Raw genomic sequence first — 7538 nt, 5'->3', positions numbered from 1 at the left:
ACCCCATAAATGACCCCATTATAAAAACTGCACCCCCGAAAGTATTCAAAATGACATTCAGTAAGCGTTTTAACCCTTTACGGGTTTCACAGGAATAGCAGCAAAGTGAAGGAGAAAATTCACAATCTTCATTTTTTACACTCGCATGTTCTTGTAGACCCAATTTTTGAATTTTTGCAAGGGGTAAAAAGGAGAAAATTTTTACTTGTATTTGAAACCCAATTTCTCTCGAGTAAGCACATACCTCATATGTCTATGTTAATTGTTCGGCGGGCGCAGTAGAGGGCTCAGAAGGGAAGGAGCGTCAAATGGTTTTTGGGGGGCATGTCACCTTTAGGAAGCCCCTATGGTGCCAGAACAGCAAAAAAAAACACATGGCATACCATTTTGGAAACTAGACCCCTCGGGGAACGTAACAAGGGGTAATGTGAACCTTAATACCCCACAGGTGATTCACGACTTTTGCATATGTATAAAAAAATATATATTTTTTTTACCTAAAATGCTTGGTTTCCCTAAAGTTTTACATTTTTAAAAAGGGTAATAGCAGAAAATACCCCCCAAAATTTGAAGCCCAATTTCTCCCGATTCAGAAAACACTCCATATGGGGGTGAAAAGTGCTCTGCTGGCACACTACAGGTCTCAGAAGAGAAGGAGTCACATTTTGCTTTTTTGAAGGAAATTTTTGAAGCCCCTATGGTGCCAGGACAGCAAAAAAAAAACACATGGCATACCATTTTGGAAACTAGACCCCTCGGGGAACGTAACAAGGGGTAAAGTGAACCTTAATACCCTACAGGTGTTTCACGACTTTTGCATATGTAAAAAAAATAAAATAAAATTTACCTAAAATGCTTGGTTTTCCAAAAAATTTACATTTATACAAAGGGTTAAAGCAGAAAATACCCCCCAAAATTTGAAGCCCAATTTCTCCCGATTCAGAAAACACCCCATATGGGGGTGAAAAGTGCTCTGTTGGCGCACTACAGGTCTCAGAAGAGAAGGAGTCACATTTGGCTTTTTGAAAGCAAATTTTGCTCTGGGGGCATGCCGCATTTAGGAAGCCCCTATGGTGCCAGGACCGCAAAAAACCCCCACATGGCATACCATTTTGGAAACTAGAGCCCTCGGGGAATGTAACAAGGGGTTAAGTGAACCTTAATACCCTACAGGTGTTTCACGACTTTTGCATATGTAAAAAAAAATTAAAAAAATTACCTAAAATGCTTGGTTTCCCCAAAAATTTACATTTATACAAAGGGTTAAAGCAGAAAATACCCCCCAAAATTTGAAGCCCAATTTCTCCCGAGTACGGCAATACCCCATATGTGACCCTTAACTGTTGCCTTGAAATACGACAGGGCTCCAAAGTGAGAGCGCCATGCGCATTTGAGGCCTAAATTAGGGATTGCATAGGGGTGGACATAGGGGTATTCTACGCCAGTGATTGCCAAATAGGGTGCCTCCAGCTGTTGCAAAACTCCCAGCATGCCTGGACAGTCAACGGCTGTCCGACAATACTGGGAGTTGTTGTTTTGCAACAGCTGGAGGCTCCGTTTTGGAAACCGTGGCGTACCAGACGTTTTTCATTTTTATTGGGGAGGCAGGGGGGCTGTGTAGGGGTATGTGTATATGTAGTGTTTTTTACTTTTTATTTTATTGTGTGTTAGTGTAGTGTAGTGTTTTTAGGGTACAGTCACACGGGCGGGGGTTCACAGTAGTTTCTCGCTGGCAGTTTGAGCTGTTGCAGAAAATTTGCTGCAGCTCAAACTTGCAGCCCGATACTTACTGTAATCCTCCGCCCATGTGAGTGTACCCTGTACGTTCACATTGGGGGGGACATCCAGCTGTTGCAAAACTACAACTCCCAGCATGCGCTGAGAGACTGTACATGCTGAGAGTTTTAGTTTTGCAACAGCTGTAGGCACACTGGTTATGTATCACGGAGTTTGTGACCTTACTCAGTGTTTCAAAACCAGTGTGCCTCCAGCTGTTGCAAAACTACAACTCCCAGCATGTACGGTGCATGGTGTAAGGTGACTGCTGGGAGTTGTAGTTTGCAACAGCTGGAAGCACACCGGTCGTGAAACAATGAGTTAGGTAAAAAAAAAAAAACTAAGTTTCACAACCAGTGTGCCTTCAGCTGTTGCAAAACTACAACTCTCAGCAGTCACCGACAGCCAACGGGCATGCTGGGAGTTGTAGTTATGCAACCAGCAGATGCACCACTACAACTCCCAGCATGCACTTTAGCTGTTTGTGCATGCTGGGAGTTGTAGTTATACAACAGCTGAAGGTACACTTTTCCATAGAAAAAATGTGCCTCCAGCTGTTGCAAAACCATAAGTCCCAGCATGCCCATAAGGGAATGCTGGGAGTTGTGGTGGTCTGCCTCCTGCTGTTGCATAACTACAGCTCCCAGCATGCCCTTTTTGCATGCTGGCAGCTGTTGCTAAGCAACAGCAGGAGGCTGTAACTCACCTCCTGCTGCTGCTCCATCGCAGGCTGTCCCTCGCCGCCGCCGTCGCTCCTGGGGCCCCGATCCCAACATTGACGCCGGGGATCGGGGTCCCCAGCACCCGGGGTCGTCTTCCCGCACCCGCTCACGCCCTCCGGAAGAGGGGCGGAGCGGGTGCGGGAGTGACACCCGCAGCAGGCGCCCTGATTGGTCGGCCGGTAATCCGGCCGACGAATCAGGGCGATCGTGAGGTGGCACCAGTGCCACCTCACCCCTGCAGGCTCTGGCTGTTCGGGGCCGTCAGAGACGGCCCCGAACAGCCAGTTATTCCGGGTCACCGGGTCACTGGAGACCCGATTGACCCGGAATCGCCGCAGATCGCTGGACTGAATTGTCCAGCGATCTGCGGCGATCGCCAACATGGGGGGGCATAATGACCCCCCTGGGCGATATGCCGGGATGCCTGCTGAACGATTTCAGCAGGCATCCGGCTCCGGTCCCCAACCGGCTAGCGGTGGGGACCGGAATTCCCACGGGCGTATGGATACGCCCTGCGTCCTTAAGGACTCGGGATGCAGGGCGTATCCATACGCCCTGCGTCCTTAAGAGGTTAAGATGGACACACAACAGAACGCATGCTGCACAGATTGCAGGACAGAGCTGGTGGCTCTGTTCTGTCACTTCTGCCTGAGGAGCCATGAGGGAAGGAAGAGTGAGAGTGTTGTTTTTCTTTTTCCCCCTCATAGACCTACTACAGTATTCGAGGCCTAACTATTATATAGGACTGTATAGGGCCTAACAACTATAGGGGGCAGTGTGGGGGGTCAAATTACTATATAGGGCAGTATGGATGCCTAACTATTTTATACGTCAGTATGAGGGTCTAATACCATATGGGGACAGTATTGGGGCCTAATGATTTATGGCAGTGTAACTACTATATATGACAGTATGATGACATAACTACTGTATGGGACAGTATGTTGGCCCAATATAATATGGGGCCGAATAATATATGGGGCCTAACTACTAAAGGGGTCAGTATAAGGACTTTATAATATATGGGGGCATAATACTATACAAAGTAGTATGGAGCCCAATAGTATAAGGTTGATGTGTAAGGGAATAACTACTATATGGGGGAACAGAGGGGACTGAACTACTATATGGGGGCACACATTGGGCACTATAACTGTATGGGGCAATAGATGTGGGGAGTTTGTATAGAGGTGAGGATTGTGCTGGAGATAGAAGCCTAACATTTTTGTCTAGCAGATTCTTTAAGAGAAGTCGGCATGGTCGTCTGGGCTGATCAGAGAAGACAACACCTATGAGTCACTGGAAGTGATTGCACTGTATCATTACTGCTGGTGTTCAGCTCAGACCTTAACAACAAGTGAAGCCCATAGGTCATGTGGATCAATAATGATTCTTGGAAAGGCTCAGGGCACAACACCTCAGTAGGCACATATGGGGTGAAAAAGTTGCCCACTTGCCCATAGCAACCAATCAACTCGCTTCTTTCATTTTTAACAAGGCCTCTGCAAAATGATAGAAGCGATCTGATTGGTTGCTATGGGCAACTGAGCAACTTTTCCTTTGCACAGGTTTTGATAAATCTCCCCCATAGAGTAATATACTGTAGAAGTGGGATGAGCAGCCGATTGATCCATCCGAGTTCATGGTGCTGAACGGTAGAGAAATGAATACCAAAGTTTGAAGGCAAATGCAGGCTCTTCTTCCCAAGGAATTACAAGATGTCAAGTGATATGAATAATAAATATACCTATTGAATGGCTGCAATGCGTTTCGAATTAGAATAAAATTCTTTGTCAGGTAGTATGGGACTAATGGTGGTGAACATACATATATTGGCTGGAAGGAATGGAGTGGCTGGAGCCACTTGCGATAATGTTCACTATTGATGTCAACTAGTTTGAAAATTGTGGAAGTAAAATGAGTGATGTCATGAGAGATGGACAGGTCCAGGAACTCCTCTTTTTCTAGGCTGGCATGAAGGGTAAATCAAATACCCCAAGAATTTGAGTTTAGTGTGTTTAGAAGTAGTTTAATTGAATCCTCTGTTTCTTTCCATACAAAGAAGAGGTCATTAATGAATCTTTTATAAAGAACAGTATATGGACCAAATAAGGGGTCACCCGAGATATGAGATGATTTAAAAGTGGCCATAAAAAGATATGCATACACCAGGTGACTTTCGCGCCTATTGCGGTGCCAACCTGGTAAATAGTGCCATCATTTAAGAAGTAGTTGTTCTTCAAGATGTATGTTAGAACATTCAAGATAAATTCTTAGTGTGATTTAGTAATACTGGAGTCCAATTCTAGGAATCTTCAGACACAGGGTATGACTGATGTTAGTGTATAAGGCTGTGATGTCACAGGTAATCACATAGCAGCCTTTCTGCCAAAGTTTTGTAATGTGAGTGGATCCCGAAGTTAGCTGGGGAGCTGGAGAACACGTTTCTGCAGATAATGGGCTAGGTTGCTCGATGGGGAGTTAGTGCAGGATATTATTGGATACCCAGGTGAATTCTGGATTTGTGTATTTTTTGGTAAAAATATAGAAATATGGTTTATTTCCATTTTTAGTGAGCAGATACTCACTTTTATCCTTATTTAGGATGCCTTGTTCTGCTGCATCCAGGACAAATCCTTCTCGATACTACAAAAGGGATCACAGCTAATTGTTTTCATAGTGTACTGTGTCAGAAAGTATGTGAAACACTTCATTATGAGAATAGCCCATAAGGATTATGCCTCTGCCTTTGTCTGCAGATTGGAAGACAATTTTTTCATTCTTTTGTAAGGTTCTAAGGTTTGATTTCTGAATGATAATTTAAATCTGCATAATTCATTGAATGATTGCGTTACACGATCTCCGAACACTTCTATTTGAAATTCCTGTGTGTGGATAGGGTATCATGTGGACAGAAGTTTTAGTGCTTGGTGTTTTATGCCATCACTATTCTCCTCCGTAGTACTGGGGGGTTATTGCTCACCTTTATTTTGTTGGATATGAAAATATTGTCAGTTTCCGTGCAAACCTCTGGAAGTCAAGGAATAGTTGAAAACAAAACACAGTATAAGTAGAACAGTAGTGCAATCCATTCTTTAGAAGGGGGGTCTCATATGGATTGAGTTTGTACTGCTAAAGATAGAAGATATGGACAGCGTCCGTATCCTTAGTTTTTAGATTGGTTACTGGTAATTTGTTTTTCCTTTTTGGGCTCCTTTTTTTCCTCTGAATCTTCATTTTAACATTTTCGCAGATTTTTTGTCCTTTCCGGCCTTCGTAGTTCTTCTTTGTTGTTAGGGTACCAGGGTCACCAATATCACATGCATGTTACATTATATCTTTTACATTACAAAGAGCAGATATAGCGATTCCATTTCCAATTGATCACATCGCTCCTAACCTATTCATATGTATCTACTAGAAAACTGAAGAGGGTACTGTTATGGTCCGAGACCTAGATACAGATACTGGATCACAACCTGGGAGACGCTGATTAATACGGTCTGTCGCTGCGGGATGCCAGAGTCCTTGCACCTGTGAGTCCGGGGGTGCTGGGAACCAAGAAGCCCAAAGTCATATAACAAATAACTACACTGAAGAAACAGGTACCCACACTCACCGCTAGGCTGCTGTAGCTAGACTTCGTCCGTGCAAGCCGAAAGAGTCTAGCTACAGCAGTCTAGGAGTGAGTGCGGGTACCTGTTTCTTCAGTGTGGTTATTTGCTATTCATATGTATACATGCTCACAAGTACTGTAGTTAGCACTGTATTGTGCCAGTTCAAATCAGTCACTATTTTCAGCTGCATTTTTAGCCAGATTTGTATGTAATTCACTACTGAATGATTATGTTCCCTATTTCATATGTGTTATTGCTTCTTTTATGTATATGTACATCTTAGCTTCTGAAGTTGGTCAATCACGTGGTTGATACTGACAGGTAGCAATTCCAATTACAGTATATATGTATGTATATTTGCCACCATTAGCTTATACTACCTGAAGCTCAAATTCTAAATGCATTGTAGCTATCCAGTAAAGGCATATTTATCAGTATAAATAGACATCTTGTGATTCCTTGGGAAGAAGCACCTGTGTTAGGTCCTCTTTTCTAGGCTTTTGCCTACAGACTATTGTATTCGATCAAGCAAGGATAGAAGGGAGAGCAAGAAGGCATTCCAACCCTCAGCACTTTAGGTGGCTTGGGAACGACCCTTTGACACTTGACACCAGAGAAAAAAGCATTATGAAAGCACAGACATACCAATACCATGTGTCTTCTTGCCCTAACAGTTTTCTAACAGTGTCAGTAGTTTGAAATGTGAATTGCTCTGCCAAAACAGATGCAAGTATCTAATACCTGGACTCCAAAGGAACATATGCAGACTATTGTCAAGTAAAACCATTAAAAATGGACTCTAAAAGGTAAAATGCTTATTCCTCCATGTTATACAGTGGACCCTCACAGGTGTCTTTGTCAAGCATGTATTTGATTGTATTTGGACAACTCCAACTCTGTAGTAGGGTCTCTTGACAATAAGCTGATCACAACATGTCCTTTTGTAACTCCCAGGGATCAGCTATTATCTATGAGGACTGTTGGCAATAATTGTTCAATTCCCCTGAGAGAGACATGCTTTGTAACTACTCTTCACAGTCTACCAGTTAAGGGCTCTGGTGTAGATGTCTGTTCCATGTGTTCCACATTTCTTTCCAGTTCTCGTCTGTGTTCCTAGGGTATTTCTTGGTATTTATATTTTTGTATTAGGAAGTTGCTATAGTCTTGCTTAGTTTAATCTAGTCAAGTTGTTTTGTTTTGGCTTGGGTCAGTTTTCTAGCTCCTACAACTTGTTTGGTTTTTGCCAAGAAAAGTATATAGTCTAGGGCATTGGCAGTGAGGTTTAGTAGTGTTTGGTGTTAGCTTAGAGTACCGGGAAGATATAGGGAAGGATTAGGGAAAGTTTGAGCCATGCATGTCCCTTATTTATTTGCATCATCATTCAATCCATCATTTCCAGTTCCAGACACTAATGATGAATTGT

The 7538-nt window shown here is 43.3% G+C and overlaps 1 long non-coding RNA gene across 2 annotated transcripts in view; it reads left to right on the top strand.

Moving 5' to 3' along the window:
- The window catches only part of LOC130369228 (uncharacterized), a 30886-nt gene that overhangs the window by 1134 nt on the left and 22214 nt on the right, over positions 1-7538 (top strand). Inside the window, exon 2 of one of the 2 annotated variants that reach the window (XR_008892701.1) lies at positions 6790-6921. The exons of the other annotated variant lie outside the window; for it this stretch is intronic. This is a non-coding gene — a long non-coding RNA (uncharacterized LOC130369228). The remainder of the gene's footprint in view (positions 1-6789; positions 6922-7538) is intronic. 2 annotated transcript variants of the gene reach the window in all.

Source organism: Hyla sarda, chromosome 4 (genome assembly GCF_029499605.1).
Source record: "Hyla sarda isolate aHylSar1 chromosome 4, aHylSar1.hap1, whole genome shotgun sequence".
Classification (NCBI taxonomy): domain Eukaryota; kingdom Metazoa; phylum Chordata; class Amphibia; order Anura; family Hylidae; genus Hyla; species Hyla sarda.
This window is presented reverse-complemented; position numbering and strand designations above follow the sequence as displayed.